Source organism: Alexandromys fortis, unplaced genomic scaffold (genome assembly GCF_014885135.2).
Source record: "Alexandromys fortis isolate MF-2015 unplaced genomic scaffold, M_Fortis_MF-2015_v1.1 scaffold_25, whole genome shotgun sequence".
NCBI lineage: Eukaryota > Metazoa > Chordata > Mammalia > Rodentia > Cricetidae > Alexandromys > Alexandromys fortis.
The window spans coordinates 10,922,344-10,949,169 of NW_026067904.1; the positions used below are offsets into that span (position 1 = coordinate 10,922,344).

The following is a 26,826-nucleotide window of genomic DNA, read 5'->3' on the forward strand; positions in this document are numbered from 1 at the left end:
GGGCCCAAGCAAGCAGGGTGGCTTGAGATTTCAGGATCTGTTCCATGCGTGCTCTAGTTTGGACTGAAATGTTCCCCCAAAGGACCGCGTATTAAAGCCTTGGTCCTGGCTTGGCGTTGCTGACTGGGGATGGGTTTGTTAGGACAAGAGGTTTATGGAAGATTTCAAACCTATGGGAGCATGGAGCATGTGTTCTTGCAGGGATGATAGAACCCCAGTTCCAGTCTCTCCTACTTTTTTTTCCCTCCTGTCCTGGGGTGAGCAGCTTGCTCCATCCTGTATCTCTTGCCATGTGCATCGCCTTACCACAGAACCAAGAACAGAGGGCCAGCAGAGCATGCGTGAGCCATCCTTCAGCGCTGTGAAGTGGAATCTCCACGTCTTCTCTCTGTAAACTAGTTATCTTGGATAGTTGTTTCAGCCACAGAGATGAAACAAAGCAGTGTGTGATCATACTGTAGAGCTCCCAAAGAGCAGAAACGTCCATATACAGCTAGCATTGGCATGACTGTAAGCAAGCCCCAATGAAATGCTTTTGTTACTAGGCGTCGCCTTGGTCATGGTGTCTTCACAGACATAGAGCAGTGATTAAGAAACCCCACATAAAAGCCAGGCACGATGGTGCTCATCTTGAACCTCAGCAATGGGGTGGTGGTGAAAGGCAGTCCCCCAGAGCCCATAGGCTGGCCAGCCTAGACAAACCTGTCAGCTCCAGGCTTGGAGACCCCATCTCACAAAATAATAAGGTAGAGCATCGTGAAGGAAGACACCCAAAGCTGACCTCTGACTTTTACATGTGTGCATGTATACATATGCACCTATGTATACACATATGTGTACACATGCACACGTTCACATAAATATACCCATACATATGTACAGAAAGAAAAAACACTCAGTAACTCCGGTGATATGATCAAATTATGTTATATTTATATGTCAAAATGTCATGATGAAACCATACAATTAACCCATGCCAACAAAAAGCAGAGCAGGAAGAACATACTCAAGAACTCACTAAACATTATAGAAACTTCTAAGTGAACAACAAGGTTACAATACAAGGTCAATACGCAAAAGCAGTTGCGCCCCTATATGCCTGCAATCAAGAATTCAAAAGTAAAAGTAAAAAAAAACAACTACACTTATATGGTTAGAGGGAGCTCTTTGGAAGCTCAATAATTGATTCCAGGAAGTCATGGTGCCAGGGACTGAAGAGCTCTTGTGACAGACCCGAAAATGCTATTGGAAGAATGCAGACTTTGGGTTAGGAGAGTGGTTGAGGGCTGTAAGCAGGGCGTAATGGGCCATCTTAGTAGGTGCCTGGAAGACAGTAATGCTAAGAGCAATGTGGACAATGGATGCCCAGCTCAGAGGTTTCAGAGGGGAAGAATATTAGCAACTGGCCTCCAGAATGTTCTGACGATATTTTGGCAAAGAATGTGGCTGTTTTTTGCCTTTGTTCTAAGAATCTGCTGGAGGCTAAATTGAAGTGGTTTGGACTAATGTCACTGGCAGAGGGGAATTCAAGCCAGCCAAGTATTGACTGTGTCTGTGGTTATTATCATTCTTGTGCAGGTCTACTGTTTAAAAAGCAAGGGAAGCAAGAAAGAAATACAAAAGAGCACCGTGAGATCTAACGGTGGAGTGGTGAAGTGCTGGTTTGCGCGGAAAGAGACAAGGAAAAATGAAAAGAAGGGATCAGTGCCTGCGGTGATGCCCACTCTGCTACTCCTACGACCTGTGAAGATAGCAGGCCCGGGGAGTCATCTGCCCCTAAGGAGCAACAACAAGGGAAAGCTTATGCAAACATAACTCTGGGACAGGGCCAGTTTCTATCCCAAGCAGGTAGAACTCGGCAGCTTTGGCCACGTGGCTCTGGAGTTAGATTCCAGAAGGATGGAGGAGTTGAGGGAAGCCATGAGTGTAGCAGGAAAGTCCCTTCATGGATTCCTGGAGAGGCCATGGTGTGAAGCTTTGAGAGTGAAGCCTGGATTGCCTTGAAGACTTGAAGATGCCGGAGATGCTGGAGCCATGGGATGTCTGCTGAGAAGAGCTACATACAGGGGCAGGAACAGCCCAAGAGAGAAAAGTATTTTTCAGTTAGCAAAGTTGCAAGGACAGAGCCATGTAAGCCCTTTGCCATTTGACATCAGACAAAGAGATACAGAATTTGGAGTTTGACATGTTTTTGTTTTGTTTTGTTTTTGCTTTGGTTCATTTCTCCATTAAGCCCTCTTTTCTATCTTCTGGAATGATAATGTATGTTTTGTGCCATTCTATGCTGGAAGTATGTAATTTGCTTTTCTATTTTTACAGGGAATGACCGTTAAGAGATTACACTGAATCTCAAAAGAGACTCTGGACTTTGGAACAGTGTTGAGACTGTAAAGAACTATGGAGACTTTTGAAGATGGACTTTCTTGCTTCTAATATGGCTACAAGTCTATATGGGCCAGGAATTGGAATATGGTGTTGAATGAGAATGGCCCACATAGGCTCACAGACTCGAATGCTTGGTGAGTAGTTGGTGAAATTGTTTGGAAGGGATTAGGAGGTGTGGTTTTGTTGGAGGAGGTGTCACTGGGGTGGGCTTTGAGGTTTCAAAAGTCCATGCCGACACCTGTGTCTCTCATTCTTCCTCTAACTTGACAGTAAGATGTGAGCTCTCAGCTGCTGCTCCATCACTGGGCTGCCTACTGCTACGCTCCCCACCATGATGATAACAGGCTCACCCTCAAACTGTAAGCAGCCTCCATTAAATGCTTTCTTTTATCAGTGGCCTTGGTTATGGTGTCTCTTCAGAGCAACAGAAAAGGAGCCACGACAGAAGTAAATTTATAGTTGATAGTTTGAGAGGAAAACACGCACAAATTAATTATCTACAAGAGGGACCATGTGAGAGAAAAATTGTTTTCCCAAAGTCCACTGAGACCAGGAGTTACACAGTGGCTTTGTGTGGGAGAATGAAGCAGGATACGGGCGCCACAGGAGTGCTTGTGCAGGGGAAGCCTTCCTCAGGGCTGCAGGAAGGACAGGCGGTAGTAGGGTTTGTGTAGATGTGGTTCAAACTACATCTACACGCAGTTCATCTTTCCCGAGTGATGAGATTCCTAGCAGGCGACTGGTGGCAACCGTGTTCACCTTTGGAGGCTCTACCTTCAAGCATTGAGGAAACCATGGAGGGCTCGCCTGTCTGCACTTAAGAGAGACGCGAGGAAGAGGCATGAAGGTTGGGGGTGCTGTGGACACTCCTTCAGACAACAGCCTTTAAGACACCAGCCCACTTTGGGCACAATCTCATGTACTATAAGTGCAGATGAAAAGCATGGGTAGCCCCTTTTTCTGTTGCATTTGGTTCCGGTTCCCAGCTCATGCAGAAGACTGCAGATTGCTACCCTTACTGTGAGTTTATCCCCAAATAAATATACCTTTGTTATACTCCATCCCGGGCTATTGTGGAACCCTTTGGTACTACTACAGGGGGACGGCAAGATGGGCTTGCTTCTGTCATGAAGTACTAACTGTGATATTGGGGAACTGTTTTCTTAGTTCCCCAATAGCAAGAATAGGTTTAACTAAAGACATACAAGACTGAAGTACTAAAAATTACAAACCTTGTTGGAAGGAATTAAAGACTGAAAAAGTGTACACAGCCCGTGATCATGGGTTGGAAGACCACATTTTTTCAGGGAGGGGAGAACCACTTAAGAAGAGTTTCAGATGGCTCTGTCCAGGCCAGCAGGGAAGGTGGCAGAGTCCTCTCCCAGGCTGGCAGATCCGCAGCAGAGAGTGGTCAAAGCTAGGAGCTAGACTCATGTCCTTTGGAGAGCTGTCTTAGTGACCTATTTCTGTTAGCCTGGCCCCATCTCCTGCGACTTCCACAACCTCCTGAAGCCACCACCCGCTGGGGAATACATGCTGACAACGTGAGCCCCTGAGTGATGTTTCAGATTCAAGCCATAGCATTCCCAGACACCAAAGACTCGTGACAGTCTCACAATGCAAAATGATTTAGTTCAACTTCAAGACTCCCCAGACTCTCAACAGTTCCAGTGCTGCTCAAAATCGCCACACTCCTCTGAGACCAAAGGCAAATTCTTAACCGTGAGCCCTGTAAACTACTAAAGCAAGCTTTTCACACTTCCAACACACAGCGACACAACAGCAGGGCAGGAGTGGACCACAGCTCAACCAAAGCCCAGGAAGAAGAGAGCATCGTACTACAGTCCCAGAGCTGGCATCCGGGGCGTAGCGCGGCACCGTTTGCGCTCCAGGGGGCTTGGTGAGGCCCCTTTGCACGTGGTGCCTTGGACTGGCTGTACTCCACGCCTGCAGTTTTCCTGACTCGCGCTGCGACATCCTGTGCTCTCCGCTGCAATGATGGCTTCACTTTAGCTTTGCAGACAGCCCACTCAGGTGCAGGGTGTCTCCGAAGTTTGTCGTGGCTTCGCTGTCTCATGCTTCTTTCTAGGTTTTCTTCTTCTTCTTCTTTTTTTTTCCCCAAAGTTTTACTTATTTTATTTCATATGTACAAGTGTTTCGCCTGCCTGCCTGTATGTACACCAAATGTGTGCCTGTGCCTTCAGAGGTCAGAAGAGAGTGTTCTATTTCTCAGAACTGGAGTTATATAGATGGTTGTATGCCACCATGGGGGTGCTTGGAATTGAAGTCAGATTCTCTGTAAGAGTCGTCAGTGCTCCTAATCACGGAGCCATCTCTCCAGCGCCCTCTGGAGAGGCCTCTTTCGTCCTCCAACCCCAAGATGCCTATGGATATGGATGTTTTCCCTTTTCCAGAATCACAGAATATTAACTCGATAATATTTTAATATTAAAGACATTACCAGAACTTTAACATATGCAATAGCCACATGACAGAAGTTGACAATAGAAAGAGACAAAGCACATCCTGACGCACACGGCAGTACAGAGGAACGCCAAAAGTGCCATGCTTAGGGGAGAAAGCTTACAAACTCTACTGGGATTTCATCCACGTTGTGGTGGTTTGGAAGAAAATGGCCCCCAGAGGAAGTTGCACTATTAGGAAGTGTGGCTTTGTTGGAGTAGGTATGACCTTGTTAGAGGAAGTGTGTCACTGTGGAGGTGGGCTTTGAAGTCTCATATATGGTCAAGATACTGCCCAATGTCATAGACCACTTCCTGTTGCCTACAAGATGTAGGACACCCAGCTGCTTCTCCGGCACCATGTCTGTCTGCACTCTACCATGCTACCCGCCATGATGAAAATGGACTAAATCTCTGAAGCTGTAAGCCGCCACCCCAATTAAATGTTTTCCTTTATAAGAGTTGCTGTGGTCATGGCATCACAGCAATAGAAACCGTAACATGCCTAAAATAGTCCAGTTCATAGATAAAGAGAGTTTCGATCGTGTAGGGTAGAAATTTGAAGGGAAATGGAGAATGGGCAATATTAAATATCAAGTATCTTTCACTGTGTAGCCCTGGCTGACCTGGAACTCACTACGTAGACCAGGCTGACTTTGAACTCGTGTAGATCCAGAGTAGATCCACCTGCCTCAGCCTTCGAGGGCTGGTGTGCTCCACTTTCTTATCACTTACGTTAGACATTTTCCGGAATGTGTTATCACTTTGCCTGTAACAGCTGCCCAGGAAGAAGGGCCTGTCCGCCTTCGCAGACGCTTGCTTTTCCGTGGCACTCCGCATCCCCACACCTCTCCCAGCTCCCTGGACAACCCAAAGGGTCTAGTGGAGACAATATGGAGACATAGGAAAAGAAAGTTGCTTCTAAAGACCTAATGGCTGCTGCGCATCTCAGAGGCTATTTTCTTGGGTATCTACGCCACCTGCTGGAAAAAGTTACCAAACACTTTAAAATGCTTAATGTTAAGAATTCTATTACCATTTTTTCTCCATTTCTGAGAAAATGTTATTATTGGTCTTTTGGATAAAATGTATTTGTCAGGAAGAACAATGCCTGCACACTTCAGGGCACAGCGTCCTCTCTGCTGATCCTGATATGGCCCCTGGGCAGCCTGTCCTGCGCTTCTTGTCTGTGGTGCCGAAACCTCACCTATGCAGGATGTCACAGAAGCCCGGCCATACGTGCCAATTCTCGGGTCATAGTTTCATGGCCCGACCAACGTGTTCTTGATTTCCAAAGCCAAAATTTCCCATATCCGAGAAGTTATTTTTCCGTAGCTCATACTCCTGCCCCTTCAGGCCTTTCTCCAGGATTTCTTCCGCTTGGCTCCATGGACTGCGTGGCAAACAGCAATCTGTTCATTTCTCCTGCTGCCAAAGGACATGACAATGTATCTAGCTTTGGGAAGCACAGGTGTCTGGCTTGTAAGTAGTTCCAGCACCTTGGCTGCCTGGGTCAGTCTAGCTCTACCCCCCCCCCCCCACAGATATGGGGCAGGCAGAGCTGTCTGCTCAGCGGGCAGAGCATGCCATGGTCCTAATGCCCTAGAGAGCTGGACTCGCCTGATGAAACTCCTATTATAGTTAGTATTCATTAACTTTTTTTTTTTTTTTTTTTTTTTTTGGTTTTTCGAGACAGGGTTTCTCTGTAGTTTTGGAGCCTGTGCTGGAACTAGCTCTGTAGACCAGGCTGGTCTCGAACTCACAGAGATCCGCCTGCCTCTGCCTCCCGAGTGGCACCACCACTGCCCGGCTTTACTTTTATTTTCTATGTGTGGGTATTTTGCCTACATACATGTCTGTGCACCACACGCATGCACTGCCGAGAAAGCCAGAAAAGAGCATTGGATCCCCTGGAACTGGAGTTCCAGAGACAGTTTGGAGTTGCTACGGAGGTGCTGGGAGCCAGACTTGGGTCTTCTGGGAGAGCAGTTGGTGATCTTGACCCCAGAGCCATCTCTCCAGCCGCAGTACTCACTAATTCTTGGCTGTCACCAGGCCTGGCCATCGCTCACTGTTCAGGAGTCTCAGGCCGGAAGACCACGGGTGGTCCCCATGAGACTGACTGCTGATGCGCTCACTGCTTCAAAGAAGGCATTTGTCCTGCATCCCCATGCAAGTTTGCGGGTGCATTACAGTTTGCAACGTTCCCAAGAAAACAGCAGCTTGGTCCCCAGTTGGTGGCACTGTCCAGAGAAGTTGTGGAACTGTATTGGTCACTTTGGTATTGTTGTGATAAGACACCGTGACCAAAGCAACTTATGGGGCGTGGGCGTAGGGGGGGGCGTGATTTGGGCCCCCGGTTCCAGAGGACTTGAATCCACAGTGGCAGGGACAGCATGGCAGCCAGCAGCAAGCAGCTGGAGCTGGAAGTGCAAAGTTAAGAGCTCACATCCTTTATGATAGCCATGCAGCAGAGAACAAACTTGAAGTAGGCGAGGCTTTTCACTCCCAAGACCCACCGCCAGTGACATCCTTTCTCCCGAACCTCTCCAAATAGCACCTCTACTTGGGGACCAACTCTGGGGGACATTTCTCGTTCAAATTACCAAAGGAGCCTTTAGGAGGAGGGGCCTGGACAGTGGTCGCCATCTCCGGGTTTCTGCCCCGACTTCCCCCAGATGAACCCTTTCCTCCACGTTGCCTTAGTCACAGTGGTTTATATCACAATAACCAAAAAGAAACTGATAGGCCAGGCAGTGGTGGCACACGCCTTTAATCCCAGCACTTGGGAGGCAGAGGCAGGCGGATCTCTGTGAGTTTGAGGCCAGCCTGGTCTACAAGAGCTAGTTCCAGGACAGGCTCCAAAACCACAGAGAAACCCTGTCTCGGGGAGAGAGAGAGAGAGAGAGAGAGAGAGAGAGAGAGAGAGAGAGAGAGAGAGAGAGAGAGAGAGACCGTTAGCTACTAGGGGCCGGCCTTTGTTCTGGCCAGAGATGCCCTTCTCAGGCGGTCATCGTGGGAAGAGTTCTGCTGCAATCTCCTGCCACCAGGGCCCGCAGCACCATGCGCTGGTGCTCCCCGGCACAGTCAGCCCAGATAAACCTTCCCTGTCATTTCCGTCTGACAGGGGGAGTGAGATAGTGGTGGGTGGGGAAAATGGCTAAACAGCAGAAGCCTCCAAACAGATCTCAACCAGCCTACAGCTGGAGAGAGTGGTGGCGCCCTTGTTGTATACTGGGGATCTACCCTGGGACCCTTTGAGGCTACAGTGAGCCAGGCTGCCCAGAAGCACCCTTTAGGCAATCCAGACACAGCATCGGGTTGTGGGAGGAAGCAGACTGGACTCCCCACGGAGCCAGGCCAGAACAGGATGGAAAATCGCTGTTTCCAGTGCTCTTAGCAGAAGCCCGGACTTAGCCAGTTTGTGACTAGCTCAGGGCTACAAACTTAGGGGAAGAGCAGGATTGTAGCGGGCCTGTCTGCTTTAAAGTCCTGACTGAGGGGATGTTACTACGGATGGGGACCCCCACCTCAGATAGCTCCTGTATCAACCTCATTCTGGCACGCCTGAATCTGCTGACATTGTGGCCGTGGAGGACGTGGTCTACTACGAATTCTGCTAACCTGCCATGCCTGGGCAGCCTGCTGTGGCCAGGCCAGCACTGTAGAGGGAGTCAATGGGACCCTGGCTCCCCCTAGTGGTTCCTCTTGAGAAAGATCCCTGGGTCCCCAGTGAGGTCTTCGATGGAGAGACCCACAGGCTGGGCAGGCACAACTTTGTGTATGTCTCCCAAGGACCACAGCTCTTAAAGCTCAGTGCAGCCCAAAAAGTCTCTTCAGAATCTCCCTGGGAAAACGGTCCTTGCTCTGGACCGAGGCTACTTAAACTTTTCCACTGTGACTCCTCTCCTCTTGGGAAAAAATTTAAATTCTACTGAAGCACTTATTTTTAATTTTATTTTATCTTGGCTTTGTTTTGTTTTTGTAGCCCTGCTGTTCTGGAGCTTGCTACATAGACCAGCCTGGCCTTGAACTCACAGAAATCCTCCTGCCCCTACCTCCTGAGTGCTGGGGCAGAGCACTATTTTTTAATTTTACTTAATTTTTTTTCATTTTACATACCAACCCCAGTTCCGCCCCTTTCTCTTCTCTTGTCCCCCCCACCTCCCCCACATCCTACCACCCATCCATTCCTCAGAGGGGTAATGCCTCCCATGGGGAGTCAACAAAGTCCAGCATACCAAGTTGAGGCAGGACCAAGCTCCTCTCCCCTGTATCAAGGCTGAGCAAGGTATCCCACCACAGGAAATGGGCTCCAAAGAGCCAATTCATGCACCCAGGATAAGTCCTGGTCCCATTGCCAGGGCCTCCCCCACACACACACAACATATTAAGCACATAACCATTGCCCACATTCAGAGGGCCTAATTCGGTCCCAGGCAGGTTCCCCCACTGTCAGTCCAGAGTCTGTGAGCTCCCACTAGTTCGGGACAGCTGTCTCTGTGGTTTATCCCCATCATGATTTTGAACCCGCCCCCCCCCACTCCTTGCTCATATGATCCCTCCTCTCCCTAGTCACCTGAACTCCAGGAGCTCAGTCCAGTCCTTGACTGTGGGTCACTGTATCTGCTTCCATCAGTTACTGGATGTAGGTTCTGTAATGGTCTGTCCTGTCCCTTTAAGAGACAATCCCCACCCACAGGAGGATCTTTGGCTTCCAGTTTGAGTCCCTTTCCTTTCTATCTCTCTCCAAGAGAGGTAGCTGTGGCTCCTCTTCTCACCTCCCCTTTCTCTCTCTCTCTCTCTCTCTCTCTCTCTCTCTCTCTCTCTCTCTCCCCCCCCCCACTCTTCCCTCTTCTCCCCTTACCCCATCTCCCCTTCCCCTCCATAACCCACTAAATAAATATCCAGCCCCACTCTGCATGGCGTGCCTATCCATGTCTGTCTCTTACCTGCTGTGTGGCTCCCTGGCTGGGACCAGCTGCCTTCGGAGACCTCTGGCATGATCTCATGGCGTGCCTATCTGTCTCAGTCTCTCACCCACCACGTGACTCCCTGCCTGGGACTGCCTTCATGGCTCACCATGGTTGTAGGACCGGCTGTCTGCCACTCTGGATCTGCAGCGTTTCTGCCACTGCGCCCCTTGGGGATCTGCAGCATTTTATTTAAACCATTACAGGTTCTATGATGACAATTAAGGTAGCCGCTAATCTGATTACAGAAGAAGGTCAGTTCAGGCACCCTGTCTACTATTGCTAACAGTCTTAGCTGGGGTCATCCTTGCAGAGGGCATATTCTTAATTTAACTTGCTTTATGTGTGTCTGTGTACCATGTGCATGCATTATGTCCCCAGTCCCCTGAGACTGGAGCTACAAATGATTCTGAGCCACCATGTGCATGATGGGAACCGAACCTGGGTCCTCGGCATGAGTAGTAAGTGCTCTTAACCACTGAGTCACCCCAACCCTAATGATTTTTTAAAATACTTATTTTATTTGGGTGCACGCGCGCGCGCACACACAGGGGCCTATAGATATCAAAAGAGAGTGTCAGATCCCCTGGAGTTTCCGGGGTTCTGGGAACCAGACTCTGGCCCTCTGTATGAGCAATGTGGACTCTTAACCACTGAGCCATCTCTCTGTCTCATTAATAATGACTTTTTTAAAATAAAATATAAGGCTGGGCGGTGGTGGCACACGCCTTTAATCCCCGCACTTGGGAGGCAGAGGCAGGCAGATCTCTGTGAGTTCGAGACCAGCCTGGTCTACAAGAGTTAGTTCCAGGACAGGCTCCAAAACCACAGAGAAACCCTATCTTGAAAATCCAAAAAATAAATAAAATAAAATAAAATATAAGACAGCAGCTCAAACAGAATCTAAACAGCACTTTTTAAAACCAAATATTCTGCAGCTGGGCACAGTGGCTCACACCTTTAATCCCACACTCAAGAGGCAGAGTCAGGTGGATCTCTATGAGTTCAAGGCCAGTCTGGTCTACAGAGTTAGGTCCAGGACAGTCATCGCCACATAGTAAGACTCTGCTTAAATACATAAATAATAAATAAAAAAATAGAACAAGTAAGCAAATAAAACCAAACATTCTAAAACAATAAATCCAAAGATTTGCTAATTTATTACTTGCACACTGAGAAATGGGAATAGAAAAAATGTTGAAAGATTCTGTTTTCTATAGTTAAGCATTTACTTTTTTTTTTTTTTTTCCCCAGACAGGGTTTCTCTGTGTAGTTCTGGCTGCCCTGGCATTTGCTCTGTAGACCAGGCTGGCCTCGAACTCACAGAGCTCTGACTGCCTATGCCTCCTGAGTGCTGTGATTAAAGGTGTGCACTACCACTGTCTGGCTGTATTTCAGTTTTTAACATACAATAAATAATATACAATGTGAGTTGAGGTTTCAGAAATCAAGTTTTGATGCTCCACGGCTACCAGGCAAAGCACATGGTCTGTGTTCTCAGAACCAAGTGAAGCTGCATAACCAAACACCAACCAACTTTGCCAGGGGCACCTCAGATTCAATACGCATTTGATTTAGAATTAGTGTGTGTGTGTGTGTGTGTGTGTGTTGTCTGTTTGTCTGTCTGGGAGCCATGTGTGTGTGCCTGGTGTCTGTCGAGGTCAGAAAGGGGTGTTGGATTCCCTGGGACTGGAGTTAGAGATGCTTGTGAGCCATCATGTGGGTGCTGGAAACAGAACCCAGTTCCTCTGCAAGAGCATGAAGTGCAATTAACCCCTGAGCAATCTCTCCAGCCCCTTGAACTGACTTTAGGTCACTGCCTAATCAGAAACCATTTAGTGTGGCCAGATTTCCTGACACCCCTGCCTGCCTCCGACACATTCAGTTACAGGATATGGAATTGCAACCCATTATAAGGAGGCTGTGATCTAAAGGCAGCTGGGGTGCATCCATAGGTAATTCCTCCAGAGGGCGCTCTGCTCACAGGAGTCTGGCTCCCTCAGCTTGCATCGGAGGCTTTCATCTTGAGCCTAGACCAGACCGCTTCCATTGCTGGGGAAGGGTGACTGAGCAGGAACCCTCTAGTAACCAACTCTTGCTGGCTATTTTCAGCTGCGGATTCTTTTCTTTTTTGTGTGTTCAGTCTTTAAATTTTACTCTTTAAAAATGCCATACATATATACAGTATACAATATCCTGGTCAAACCGCCTGTCACCCTGCTCCCAATTTCCCAACTTCATGTTCTCCTTTTATAACTATTTATTATCTATTTTTAATTCACTGAGTCCAGTTAGTGCAGTTGATGTATACATGGTCCTAGGGTCATTCACTGTGGCATTTTGAACCAAATTTCCACTCTGGCCCAGGTTGGCCTGGAACTCTCTGTAGCCCAGGCTGGTCTGAAAGTCACAGTGATCCTTCTTCCTCAGACTCCTGCGTGCCTAGAACATAAGCATGATGCAGAAGTGTGTGCTTAAATAGAAACTGTAACTCAATGGAGCCCTTGCTTTGGCAAACATTGGCTCACCCTCCAAGTGCAAGGTTGATAGGAATGAGCAAGATGTGAGCAAGGAAGAAAGGAAGGTGGGTTCTCCTTGCAGCACCCGAGGACCCTGGAGATAATTTGTTGTGGGAACTCATTCAGCCAATTAGCTTTTAGAATACTGGCCCTCTACAACTTCAAGGTGTGTCTTTTTCAGCATTGTCTGGGTATGGCCTCTCCAGGGAAAAGGCACAGATTCAGTATTTCTCATATAAGACATTTTGGTGATTCCGTTTACAGTGTCAAAGGTTGCTAAGAAACTTGGTTGGTTTTGTTTGTTTGTTTATTTCCTTTTCTCTAGATAAGTGATGTTATCATAGTGTGGTTCTGGGATGCCATGGATGGAATTATAACCTGATAATGTAAGCCAGGAGTCTCTAGGGGTGAGCCCTTGAGTACTTACCCGTCCTGTAAACAGGGCTCTAGGTAGGATTCTGAGACCTGCGGGGTGTGTCCAGGAGAGAAGGGCCTTGAGTAGTCCTGAGTTCTGCTGGATTTTTGCTTCTCAGCTGGAGAATCTTCAACCAGAATCCAGAGTGAGCTCTTTCTCCTCATCTTCTCTCAGCCTTCCTGGTCTGTCTTCCCAGACCTGGAGTAAAACCCTGAGCTATTTATCCTGTGGAGTTTCAGGGTAGCAACAGAAAAAGCTCTTAGCTTTGGACACCGCCTTTGCTGGAGAGGCGGCTGTGCTCCATGAGAAAAAGATAGTTGGGGAGCCATTTGGAAATCCATTTCAATCAATATTGCTGGAGCGACAAGGCATGCTATGTGTGTGTGCATATATATGTAGTGGCTACAAACAAGAGATCCTGGCTTAGGGGTGGTTAATTAGTATTTTGAGTATAGAGGTAGATCCTCTCCACCTGGACCAAAGGTCAGAGAATTCAACTCTATTGCTTATATCATGTTAATGAAGTCTGTTGGCTCCCCGCTCCCCTTTTGGAGTGAAGTATATAAGCGTGTGGAAAATAAACGCAGCCGCTCAGTGTTCACTGAATGTCCTTCCCGGTGCTATTCTGTGTTTCTGTCTCTTATTTTCTCTCATATCTCTGTTCTTTTTGCCGAATAATTCTAACCCTCACGCTCCTACCCTGGACCGTGCAAATTTCGCTGAGGCTGGACCCCGACACATCCGATTCCCCTTTCCGCTGACCTGACGCATCCTTTGGGCTCGTCATTGATGAAATGCTGAGCTTGTTCCCTTCCCATCCTCACACGTCACAGTAGAACTTCTTCTGACACCCCAACTCTGGGGCGGGGCCCTGAGAGTGAGGTGTCTAGTAAGCCTGTGGCTCACACTCTGAGAGTCTCCCTCCTGAGTGCTCAGGGCTCTGTTGTGAGGGAAAATTCTCCTGAACTAATGGAAGATCACATCCCCAGGATCCACAGGGCGCCTCCCAGACACCATCTCCCAGATTCCCACAGAGATTCTATTCTTAGCAACTCCAAGTGGCCCAGCTGGGGAAGCAGACTAGCAGGGCTGTTGAGTCTGGGCACACACTCAGCCTCAAAATACAACCCTAGGAGACCAGAATGTGCCACTCAAAATACAGTGCTGTGGTGTATTTTGAGTGGGTTATTCTAAGAGCTGCAGAAACACAGTAGCTCTGAAAAGCTGTTCTTTCCTCAAAAGGCTTTTCCGTGTGTGAAGGACGGCTAGTTCAGGAAAGCAGGTGTGTCAGAAGAGGGCCAAGACCTGTCTACACAAGGAAGCAACCCTTCTTCCCCAACCTCTTCCGCTTTCTCCCATAATTCAACTGGTGCCCTCTGCAGGATCCCACATCCAGTCCAGTTCTCAGGAAACCTCAATCACCTGGACCCTCTTTTGACTCTGCTTTTTTGGGACTTCCTCTGCTTAAGTATGTAATATCACACCAGGAATTTTTGTTCGTATGTTTTATGTCAGTTTAATTTGTAGCAGACGAAGAACCCGAAGGTAGAGTTGAAGTCACTTCCCCACCACCAAGACAACACGCCCTCCCCAACACCCACACCGTGCTAGCTGACCTGGGCTGTGTGCTTTCAACTCAAACAACCACAGCTTGTACCCTTACAACTGGCACTCCCCTTGGTCATTGAACATTTAACAGTGTAAAGACCTCAGGTGGGCTGAGGAACTCTGGTCAGGAGAGTCGCCTTCACTGACAACACCTGTGGGCTCTGAGGCTCCAGGAGCTTCTGCTAAGATGAGGATGAACGAGCCTCCCTAGCTGTACATGTTGAGACTTCCGTCGAAGACATCTTCCGTACCAAAAGTTCCCTTTCCAGCCTTCTCAGGCCACCCCTTGCATCCTGCAGCCGTCTCCACTGCCTGCAGCTGCTCTGATTAAAGACTGGCTTTGCTTCTGAAAGAGGCCAGTCCCTCTTCATAACAAGTCGCCTAGATCAATCCTGATCTCACAGTGGTAATCAAACCTATCTAATTGAATTAAAGACAGGTGTGGTGGTGCGCGCCTTTAATCTCAGCCCTTGGGAGGCATAATCAGGCAGATCTCTGTGAGGTTGAAGTCAACCTGGTTTATAAAGTTCCAAGATAGCCAGAGTTACAAAGTGAGACCCTGCTTCAAAAAACAAAACAAACAAACGCCCATTTAACAAGAAAAAACTCATGCCTGGCACTGGAAACCTAGCTCACTACTCAGGGTTAGTAAAATCATGGATCTTGAAGGAGAACCTACAATCACCACTAAACCAGCATAATATCCCTAGCTACACTTGAAATATTTGTCCTCATACCCACAGATAAGAGTAGTCTTCATCCCCGTCCCCGGAAACTTCTCTTTGCAACAGAGACTATTACAGAAAACCACAAGTGATCAAAACGCAGACTTTTAGAGCCCAGTTCCCACTGAGACATCTATAACACAATGGCCGCACCCAAGGCTCAGGGATCATTGTGGAAGGGGGGGGGGGGGCAGAAAGTCGAGAGCCAGAGGAGCAGAGACTTTGCTGTGAGATTGTGTCTTCCAGAAATGTCAGAAGCTACATCCATGAAGTTCCACCAACATGGTTTCCTAAGCATGACCTGAACAAAGAAACACCAACAGACATTAACATGCAAAGGCCATGAGGCCTCAATCCTACAAAAAGAGCTACAGGCATCTAAGGGACACAGAGTGGAAGAAATAGTCTTCCCCAGGGAAGAGCACACCAATTCATTATTCAATACCAAATGGTCAGCTCTGAAAACACACATACAAGTAACATATAGACTGAGCAGATTATATTTAGAACACACACACTGTTGTGGTTTGGAAGAAAATGGCCTTCATAGTGGCACTAATATGAGGTATGGCCTTGTTGGAGGAAGTATGTCACTGGGGGATGGGCTTTGAGGTTTCCTATGCTCAAGATACACCCAGTGACACAGTTCACTTCCTCCTATTGCCTGTGGATCAAGATGTAGAACTCTCAGCTTCTTCTATAGCATGCCTGCCTGCATGCAGCAACCATGCCTCACCATGATAATGGACTAAACCTTTGAAACTAGAAGCCACCCCAGTTAAATGCTTTCCTTTATATGTGTTGCCATGGTCATGGAGACCGCACAGAACAGAACCCTAACTGAGACACAAGGGACAAAGGGAGTCCATGGAAAGGCTTAGAAGCAGGAAAGAGAAGCAGAAATGATGTCATTTTATTCTAAAAGCACTGGCTTCTACGGCAGACATGCTTCAGGGGAATAAATTGAGGAAGTGCCTTTGCCACCTCCCCTGGATGCCCTCCTGGGAAGGGACACATCATGCCACAGACAGGTCATCAAGACTCTCCAGGACCTGGGCCTCAGGAGAGGCAAGATGTATCATGGCAGAACCCGTCTCCTCACGTTAACCTACTTGACCCTCACCTTCCTGCCCCAACCTGAGCCTCAGAAGACAGGAAGTCCCAAAGCCATCGCCTTTGCAGGGACTACCTTAGGCTACGAGAGGGAACTCCACAAACTGTCAATTGGCTGAGGTCTTGTTGAGTTTACCTGGCGAGGGGGCCATCCTGGGCGCCTCTCTAGGGAAATTCTTAGGTCCTTTTTACCTGGTGAACTATGTTTGTGCTCTGGAGTTGAGACAATGGCTTCCTGCATCCTGTTTGCTTTTATTTCTTCTGAGATCCAAGTGAGCCTTGGTGGCCCTCCTCAGACAGGAAAGGGACAGACCTCGTCTGAGGTGTAGGGGGTAATGCCGCATTCCCAAAAGCACTCAAAAGCGTTAAAATAACCATTAGTGTTAATGGTAGGCTATTTTTAGGACACCTTTCAGTGTATATTTTCTTGTAAATAAGCAAAAAGGGCAATTTGACTTTCTAAATGACAGCTGTTGGACTGGACTCTCTGCTGCCCTGAGTGAAAGAATCGCTGCTAAGAGCTACTGGGAGCCCTCAGTCAGCTCGAGGGCCATTCTCAACACGAGACACCGTGGGGAAGCTCTACAACAAGACTGTGTGCTCTGGCTCCAGCTGTGACCATCTTAAGCGTCTGTGATGGACTTCCCTGCGGTCATTTCCACCCAGACCAGGAAAAGGAGCACTTCACCTGGTGGCCCAGCAAAAGGACTGTTGTGACTTGTAGGTACAAAAGAGACAATGCCACACTTGGTGAAAGCACAGTCCTTCATCTGCATGAAGGTCTGCTGGGATTGCCGCTAAGACCTCACCGTCTAAGCAGGCTGCTTACAGCTCTCGGAGACTCAGTTGGGAGACACTGTGGTGGTGGGAGTGGTGGGGGTGTTGCTGCTGCTGTGTGTGTGTGTGTGCGCACGCGCGTGCGTGCGTGTGCGCCTCCGAGTGGAGCCCAGAAGCCTAAATCATGTCTACCTCCATCACTCTTCACCTTACTCTGAGACTTGGTCTGTCATTGGATCTGGGCTTCACCATTCTGCCTGGGCTGGCTGGCCATTGAGATCCAGGAGTCTGCCCTTCTCCTGTGCTGAGGTTATACACTTGCGCTACAGCACCTGGCTTTTATGTTAATGCTAGAGGTCTGAACTCAGCTAGCAATCTCCCTAGACATGAAAACAGTGGTTCTCGACCTGGGGGCTGAATGAGATCATCAAAAACCACAGGTGTTTACATTGCAATTCATAACAGTAGCAAAATCATAGTTATGAAGTAGCAATGAAAATAATTTTATGGTTGGGGGTCACCACAACATGAGGAACTGTTTTAAAAGGTCGCAGCACTAAGGAAAGTTGAGAACCATGGCCTTAAAGGCATCTTTTTCTTTCTTTCTTTTTATTAAATAATTTTTTTTAAATATTTTATTTATTTATTATGTCTGTCTGTGTGTATGCCCGAAGGCCAGAAGAGGGTGCCAGACCTCTTTACAGATGGTTGTGAGCCACCATGTGGTTGCTGGGAATTGAACTCAGGACCTTTGGAAGAGCAGGCAATGCTCTTAACCACTGAGCCATCTCTCCAGCTCTATTAAATAATTTTTCATTTATTTTACATAACAACCACAGTCTCCCCTCCCTCTTCTCTCCCCGTTCTCTCCCCACACCTCCCATGGGAGTCAACAAAGCATGTCATACCACATTGATGCAGGACCAAGTTCTTCCCTCTGCATCAAGGCTGGGCGAGGCATCCCTGCATGGGGAATAGGTTCCAAAAAGCTCAAGCACCATGGACAAGCCCTGATCCCACTGCTAGGGGCCCCACAGAAAGGCATCATGAGTGCTGTTTTCTTGCCTGGCTTTGGCATTAGTCCAGCAGGCTGAGCTGGTGACAGCAGAGCCACTGCTGGCCCAGCCACGGAAGAGGGGGATCCAGGATGCCCAGCTGCACAACCTGTTAGGCTCTACAGCTGGGCACATCCTCCTTCTCGAGGGCTGATGTGTGATCGGAACGGTAAGGAGCCACACACAAGGATCTCCGTCCCCTCTTTATCCAAGGAGCCGTTCTAACCACCAGATGGGACCTCACAGTGGACAAAGGAGGTGGAGGAGGAGGAAAACAGGTCAGGTAATGAAACGTGAGCCCGTGATACTGGCCACTGCTAGCTCTGAAGCCAGAGGAATAGATAAGGGTACAGGCAACCTCTAGACGCAGGAAATGCCCAGGGATGATGCCCGCCTGCAGAACACCGAGTGGCTGACACTGTACTCTCAGTCCGTGCCAGACTTCTGGCCCACGGAACTGTGTATAGCACGTTTGTGCTGGGTTAACCTGATTCATTGGCCACAGACAAAGAAGAGATAACAAAGACATGATGTGCCAGGGTTCATGAAGACGCTCTGAAGAACACCTGACAGCCATGCTTGGATGGGTTCCAACCTCGGGAACATTACCACATTTACAAACATTCAATGCCAGGGAGATAGGGCTCCAGGCAAGACGGAACAGGTACACACCTGTCCTGCTAACCCTCAGACCTTCTAATAAAACAAACAGGAAAGCATCAAAAGGTGGTGAGGGACTGGGAAGGTAAGGAACAATGCGGTGGTAAATCCTCTGGGCTTTTCTGTCCTGCTGCTTCTGCCTTGTGCATGTGCACCAGGTGCTTAAGAAGTCTGCAAGCCTGAGACACCAGAGAGTATAACAGCATTTCCAAGACAAGTTTAATGAAGGGACCGAGGGACAGGCAGCCTAGCATGTTAGGCAACAGGGAATGTTAAAATAAACAAACACAAGGAAGCTGAACACCACAGTATGGGGTGGGGTCCATGACCCCATTTTATCCCTGTTTGTAAAGGTCAGAAGGGGGGCCTAGACTTTTCTCCTTCACCTGAGTCAAATGGGCCCCACTCCCATCCTCATCCAGGGAGGTGAGAGAGAGCCACAAAGCTACCTCAATTTTGATTGGGACCCAGTAGAAATACAGTCCTCCTCAGGGTATCAGTGGAAGTCGAACAAGGAGACTTCTATGTCCACTGGCAAGAGTAAGGGACTCATGCTAGCCAGCAAGCTTACCGCGATGCTGTCTCCACGCACGCTGGTATTAGTCAGCTCTCCTGCCCCTGTGATAAAGACACCCTGGCAAAGGCAACTTAAGGTCATTTTGGTTGACAGTTCAAGGACGCACTCGGTCCACTTTGGAGAGGAGGCTGGAAACAGCGCAGCCACAGGGAGTGGCCCTGGGTGGGCTCAGCAGCACAGTGCTGAAGAGAGGAAGATGATTAGTGAGGTAGAACACGGAACAGAAAATACCCGAACAAGGCAGAAGACAGCAAAGCCGACTGAGCAGAGACTCGGAGCTTTAACTGTGATGGGAGCAACACTGTGCCCGTGGACTTGTGGGCTGAAAACTGTCCAAAGAAAATGGCTGAAATACCTCAAATCTGGCACAAGAGAAAATCCTACAGGGTTTAGGAGCTGAGTGAATCTCACTCCAGATAATCTCAACAAACAAAACAAACAAACAAAAACCAAAAATGAAAACAACAACAAAAAACAGAAACCAAAAAAACTCCATCAAGTCACATTAAAATAAAACATTTGAAAAACACACAAAGAAAAATCTTCTTATTGGCAAAAGAGAAATGACATCTTGTCTACAAAGAAAATAATTCAAAGGGTAACACATTTCCCATCTGAAGCCAGAGCCAGAGGAAATGCCCGACATTTTTCAAGTGCTAAAAGAAAGAACTGTCAATTCAGAAGTCTGTGTCCAGTGAAGATATATATATATATATATATATATATATATATATATGCCTCAGGAAGGCAGGGTGGGTAAAAGTTCGCTCAGGCTGAAGGGAAACTAAGGGAAGTTGTTGCTCATATAACTCCCTAAAAGAATGGCTGTAAGAAGTTAATGGACCACAAAGAAGACAAAGAAAGAAGGAACCTTGACACTCCCTCTACTCCCACACACCTGACTTCACACAGGGCACCTGCCTGTGGTCCCAGCTGTAGGCAGGGGTGAGTGAAGGTTGCTTGAGCCCAGGAGTTTAAAGCCAACCAAGGTGATATAGTAAAACCCCATTATAAAAGGCAAACTATAAATGGCCAAAGATCTGAACTTACAAATCAAATCCACAAAACCCTCCCTAGAAAGCACAGGATTAAATCATTGTGACTTTGGTTTTGTCAGTTGTTTCTGAACTATGACCAAACAACAACGAAACAACCCCCACTTTGTTAAAAGTTAAGACTCATGGTTATCATGATATCATGAAGAGTGAAAATGAGGTGGAGAGATGGCTCAGCAGTTGAGGAGACCAGCCGCTCTTCCAGAGAGCCCAGGCATGAGTCCCAGCACGCACACGGTGGCTCACACTGTATGTAACTCCAGTTCCAGGGGTTGCAAGGCCTTTGTGGGGCATTCAAATGATGCGCAGAAACACACCCATACACATAAAATTGTGTGTTTGTATGTGTGTGTATATGTGTTTGTGTGTGTATGTGTATATGTGTGTATGTGTATGTGTGTATATGTGTTTGTGTGTGTATATGTGTGTATGTATGTGTGTGTATGTGTGTGTATATACCTATGTGTACATGTGTATTTTTAAGAAGCCCATCATAGGAAGTGGCACCCTGCAACACCACATTGAAATGAAATATCCAGAGCCGGCAACCCTACTGAGGAAGAAATAAGATTAATGGTTTCCTAGGACAGAAGAAGAAAGTGCAGATTAGGGTGTGAGAGCTAAAGGGATGGAGTTTCTTTTTTTTCAGTAATGTCATAAAATTGAAAGAACAATTTATCATATATGATTATGTGAATATATGAAGAATGAAGTTGAAAACATTGTAAGAAAATGAAAACTCCAGGGCTGGAGAGACTGCTCAGTGGGTAAGATCGTGTGTTGCTCCTGCAGAGGACCCAAATCCAGGTACCAGCACCCACACTGGGTGGCTCACAACCATCTGTAACTCCCACTTCAGGGATCTGATGTCCTCTTCTGGTCCTTGTGTACACTTACACTCACATACACATATGTGTATGTGTGCACATGCATGCACAGGAGCATGCGCACATGCATGCACACACACACAAGTAAATCTTTTTAAAAAGAAAGATGAACGTCTAATGTTACCACAAATGGAAGTCAAGAACTAGAAGAAAGGAAAAAGAGACAACATTACCAGCAGAGGAAACCACAAAACGAAACTACAAGTCAGGTTTAAACCTAACACCGATAATCAAATTCACTGTAAATGACCTAAACACAACAATGAGAAGACAGACTGCCTTGTATTTCAAATTATCCTAACTACATGATAGAAGAAATTCGATTCTTTATATGCTGAAGGTTGAGAGTAAAAGGATGAGAAATGATAAACCAGGCAGACATTAACTGAACCAAAGGCAGGGCTGTATTAACAGTCAGACTTCAGGAACAGCTGTGTGTGGCTAGGGAGCTAAGTATGTGGACACATGACTGTAAACCCAGTACTTCGGAGCCTGACGCAGGATGATTTTCCCAAGTCCAAGGCCAGTTGGAACTGCACAGTGAATTCCCAACCAGCCTGGGCTACACAGTGTGAGAATCTGTGTAAATACAAAGATTCCAGTGCAAAGAAAATCCCCAGAGACATACTGGACCATGAAGAAAAAGAAGGGTCACTGGAGCCGATGTGGTTCACACATGTTCACAGAACACACATGTTCACAGACAGCACATGTTCACACACAGCGCATGTTCACACACATCACACGTTCACACACGGCACACGTTCACACACGGCACACGTTCACACACGGCACATGTTCACACACAGCACATGTTCACACACAGCACATGTTCACAGAACACACATGTTCATAGACAGCACATATTCACACACGGCACATGTTCACAGATGGCACATGTTCACACACAGCACATGTTCACAGACGGCTGCATTATATATTAATGCACCAAACAACAGAACTGCAGAATCTATGAAGCAAAATGGGCAGACCTGGACATAGAAACAGATGCTCACATGTACGCCCAGAGACTTGACATCCTTCCTGTGCAAGTCAAAGAACAAGACAGAAAATGAACAAGGACTGAAGACCTCAGCATCATCCAACAGAGTCTACTGGCATCTCTGTAATACAGCACAGTGCATATTCTTTCCGAATGCCCACGGAACATTAGCCGATATAGATCACACAAGCCTCAACAAATTGAAAGGAATTAAAACTATACAGATTTGCTCTGTAACCATATGGGTTCAAAATAGAAATCAATATGGGAAGGAGTGGGAAAATATCCAACTACTTGAAACTACGTGACATGTTTCTAAATAATTCATGGACCGGAGGAAATATCAAGCGCAAATGAAGAGCGACAGAAAGGAATGAATGCAATGGCAATGAAAACAACACAGTAAAATAAGAGAGAAAAGCAGGCCCAGAAGGGTAGCCACAGCAACAAGAGCTGTGCACGAATGAAGCTCCCACCTTGGGGAACCAGAGCATATAAGCCCAACAGAAATCAAACAAATGAAATAATAACAACAATAAAAATAGAAACCAATAGAACTGAAAAGTAGAAGAAAATTTGTGAAACCCAAACAGATTCAATGAAGAGATCAATAATACTGACACATTTCCAGCAAGCTAACAAAGCCAGCAATATCAGGAGTGAGCAGAAACCATTACATGCTCTGCAGAAATGAAAATGATTGCAAGGGGCTACTATACAACCCAAGAGACAAAACTTCAGCAACTTAGGTGAAGTGGACCGATTCTTCAGAAAGTACAACTACCAAACACATTGAGCGTGAAATAGAAAATTTTAATTTCCCTATAATTACGTAGGGAAACTGAATCTGCTGTTTAAAAATAATGTGGAGAAAGTTCCAGAGGGAGACCCTGGGGAGGCAGAGAGAGGCAGAGAGATAGAGAGCTCCAGGTTCAGAATTCTATTAAATGTCTGAAGAGTGCTAAATTATTTCTGTTCAATCTGAAAATAGAAAAGGAGGAAACAGTTCTTATTTTATGAAGTCGACATTAACCACAAAATCATAAAACAATAAACCACAGACCAAGATCCCGTGTGAGCCCCAGAAAAAATGTCAAGGGAAATCTAAAATAAAAACACTTATTTGAGTGACAATAAAATCAAACAATGAGCATATCAGAGGAAAACTAAGGCAGTCTGAGATACTTAACAAAATGCTGGTAATCTCAGGCCACATCCATAGAATTCTATACCAGGTTTTAACAGGGTTATTCCAGGGACACAGGCTGTTATTCCAGGGACACAGGCCGATTCAGTACCTGAAAGCCAGGCAGTGCAGCCCCTAACTGCATTAGCTCCACACTGCTGCTGTAACAAATTGAAGAAGAGAGAGGTAGCTCAGCAGCTAAGAGCCCTTCCTGCTCTTTTGGTTCCCAGCACTTGTAACAGGTGGTTCCAGGGGACCCAATGGTCTCTTCTGCCTGTCCGTATGCCCTGAATGCATGCTGCACACATGCACACCAAACACACACAGATAAGTAAATAAGAAAATAATTTTTTAAAAGACAAGTTGATTAGTGGGAAGTACACTTGAACTCATTGGCACAGGGAACTACTTCCTAAATATAACCCCAGCAGCACAGACATTGAGAGAAACAGTTAATAAATGGGACCTCCTGAAACTGAGAAGCTTCTGTAAAGCAAAGGACACAGTCAGCAAGACAAAACGACAGCCTACAGAATGGGAAAAGATCTTCACTAACCCCACATCAGACAGAGGTCTGATCTCCAAAATATACAAAGAATCTAAGAAATTGGACACCAAAAGATCACACAATCCAACAACAACAAAAAATGGAGTACAAACATAAACAGAGAACCCTCAACAGAGGACTCTAAAATGGCTGAAAGACACTTAAGGAAATGTTCAACATCCTTCCTTAGTCATCAGAGAAATGCAGATCAAAACAACTCTGGGATTCCATCTTACACTTGCAAGAATGGCCAAGATCAAAAACACTGATGACAACTTATGCTAGAGAGGTTGTGGGGAAAAGGGAACACTTCTGCATTGCTGGTGGGAATACAAGCTGGTACAACCCCTTTGGATGTCAGTGTGGCGATTTCTCAAAAAATTAGGAAACAACCTTCCTCAAGACCCAGTAATACCGCTTTTGGGTATATATCCAAAGGATGCTCAATCATGCCATAAGGACATGTGCTCAACTATGTTCATAGCAGCTTTGTTTGTCATAGCCAGAACCTGGAAACAACCTAAATGCCCCTCTATCAAAGAATGGATAAGGAAAATGTGGTACATTTACACAATGGAGTATTACACAGCAGAAAAAAATAACAGCTTGAATTTTGCAGGAAAATGGATGGAGCTAGAAAACATTAATTTGAGTGAGGTAACCCAGACACAGAAAGACAATTATCACATGTACTCACTCATAGGTGATTTTAAAACATAAAGCAAAGAAAACCAGCCTACAAATCACAATCCCAGAGAATTTAGACAACAATGAGGACACTAAGAGAGACTTACATAGATCTAATCTACATGGGAAGTAGAAAGTAGAAAAAGACAAGATCTCCTGAGTAAATTGGTAGCATGGGGACCTTGGGGGAGGATTGAAGGGGGGAGGGGAGAGGCAGGGAGGGGAGCAGAGAAAAAATGTAGAGCTCAATAAACATCAAAAAAAAAAAAAAAGACAGGTTGATTCTCTTCCAGTCATGGAGATCATCAATCTACAAAGACCTTCACTGAGATGAATGAAGGGATCCACAGGGCTGTGTTCTCTCCTAAAGATTGTAGAGCACAATCTGTCTTCTCACCTTCTCCTGGCTCCCGGGGCTGCTGGTGTTCTTCAGCTGCTTGCCTCCCCCTTTCATCTGCAAGGCCACTTGAATCACGTCTCTCTGACAGATGTATACTGTCTCTTTCTTCCACAGTGAAGGACACGATATACTGGAGCTGCCCAATCTGAGATAACTTTACCCAGCTCCACTCCACTGGTTCCAGGGACTAGAGCACAGCCATAGGGATGTCCTTATTCCATCTGCCATGTCACACCCTTGGACTCTCTGCAACATCCACTGGCCTCTCTCAGGCAAGGTCCCCGGTCCAAGATCCTCCTTAACTCTCAAGATCATCTGGCCCCAAGCCCCAGATCCAATCCACATCTTATCAGCTTGAAATCCTCAAATGTCATTGCTCAAATCAAATGTGGGTGGTGCTTCATGTCTGAAATGTTCTGGGGCAAGAGTATCTACCTGTGCACTGATTCTTATTTTGGGTTTCCCTTGAGCTCGAGGCTGAAACACAGGTGAAGTCATTTCATGTTTTAAGCACAGCCCTCCTGTGCCCATCAGCACAGGACTAACTGAAGTCATTGGTACCCATGCCCTAGGTCAGAAGCTATAGTAACCTGGGGTCATCTGTTTCTCACCTCTGCATTCAGTGGGAACTAAGTGCGGTGCATGTGTGCTCTACCATGAAGCAACAGTCTTAGTCTCGCAAGTGCCGGCTTATCTTCAAACCCTGCAGCTCCATGCTCCCATCTTGTCCCAAGCCCTCTCATTCACGGGTATGGAAATTCACCCCCCTTGACTCACGCTGCCACTGCCCATCCTAACAGGAGGTCCTCCGCACAGCGGCCAGAACAGCAGCACCACGGCGTCAGCTCACTACTTCCTACCCGACAAGCCAACTTCCTAGTACACGCAGATGAAAGTCAGAATTCTCCCCACTGCTGCTAAATGTAGTCTGGCTGCTGACTGATTCTCAATCGGGATCTCCCTGACTCCCTTACCATGCTCGCCCAAACATCCTTGCTGGGTTTCTAGCATGCTCACAGCGTCTGAGAGCCAGGGCCTTTCCCCCAACAGCTCCCCATTTGGAATACCTCTCACCCAGATTGTCCAAATCTCCCCCTTCAGGTGGGCTGTTCCCTGCTCAAGAGCAGTCGCTCTGCTTGCTAAGTATCTTTATAGCTCAGTCTGTTGCTAACTTAAACAATTATTTATATGTACAGGGGTTTTACCTGGAGGCAATCTGTATAACACACGCATGCTGTGCCCACAGAGGCCAGAAGAGGGCACCAGATCCTTAGAACTAGAGTTACATTTGTGAGCCCTTACGTAGGTGCTGGGAACTCTTCTGGAAGAGCATCAAGTGCTCTCTTAACTACTGAGCCGCATCTCCAGCTCCGTTTCTTACCTGGTCTGTCTCCATCTCTAACCCCAGCAGCTCTGTGGGACAAGGAGTTCAGCATTCTAGGAGACAGTATGCATTCAGTTAATAAATGACAGCCGCCTGCAAACAACAGGAACAAATCGTTGGTTTGGTATTTTTGTCTCTCCTTTCTGTTTCGTGTCCTGCAGGGTGCACTTCCGGAACAGTCATGCCATAATGGAGATCACAGGCATCCTTGCTTTGTTCTTGATTCAAATAGGGAGGTCTCTAGTGGCTGTGGTTAAATATAATGCTGGCTGTGATCTCAAGGAAAATTAAAATGGAACAGTTCTGAAAAGGCATGTTAAGCACACGCTTTACTCATGACTTGTTGGGGATGTGTTATCAAATATTCACTGCACCCATAGCTACTTGACACAAGTCCAGTGCTGTCTC

The 26,826-nt window shown here is 46.9% G+C and overlaps 1 long non-coding RNA gene across 1 annotated transcript; it reads right to left on the reverse strand.

Annotated features, from left to right (window-relative positions):
- Nucleotides 1-952: 952 nt before the first annotated feature.
- LOC126497127 (uncharacterized) lies at nucleotides 953-26,814 on the reverse strand. Its single transcript, XR_007590527.1, has 3 exons — nucleotides 26,416-26,814; nucleotides 12,767-12,952; nucleotides 953-2,056 (listed from the first exon to the last, which is right to left on the reverse strand). It is a non-coding gene; the product is annotated as an uncharacterized lncRNA (long non-coding RNA).
- Between the last annotated feature and the right edge of the window lie 12 nt (nucleotides 26,815-26,826).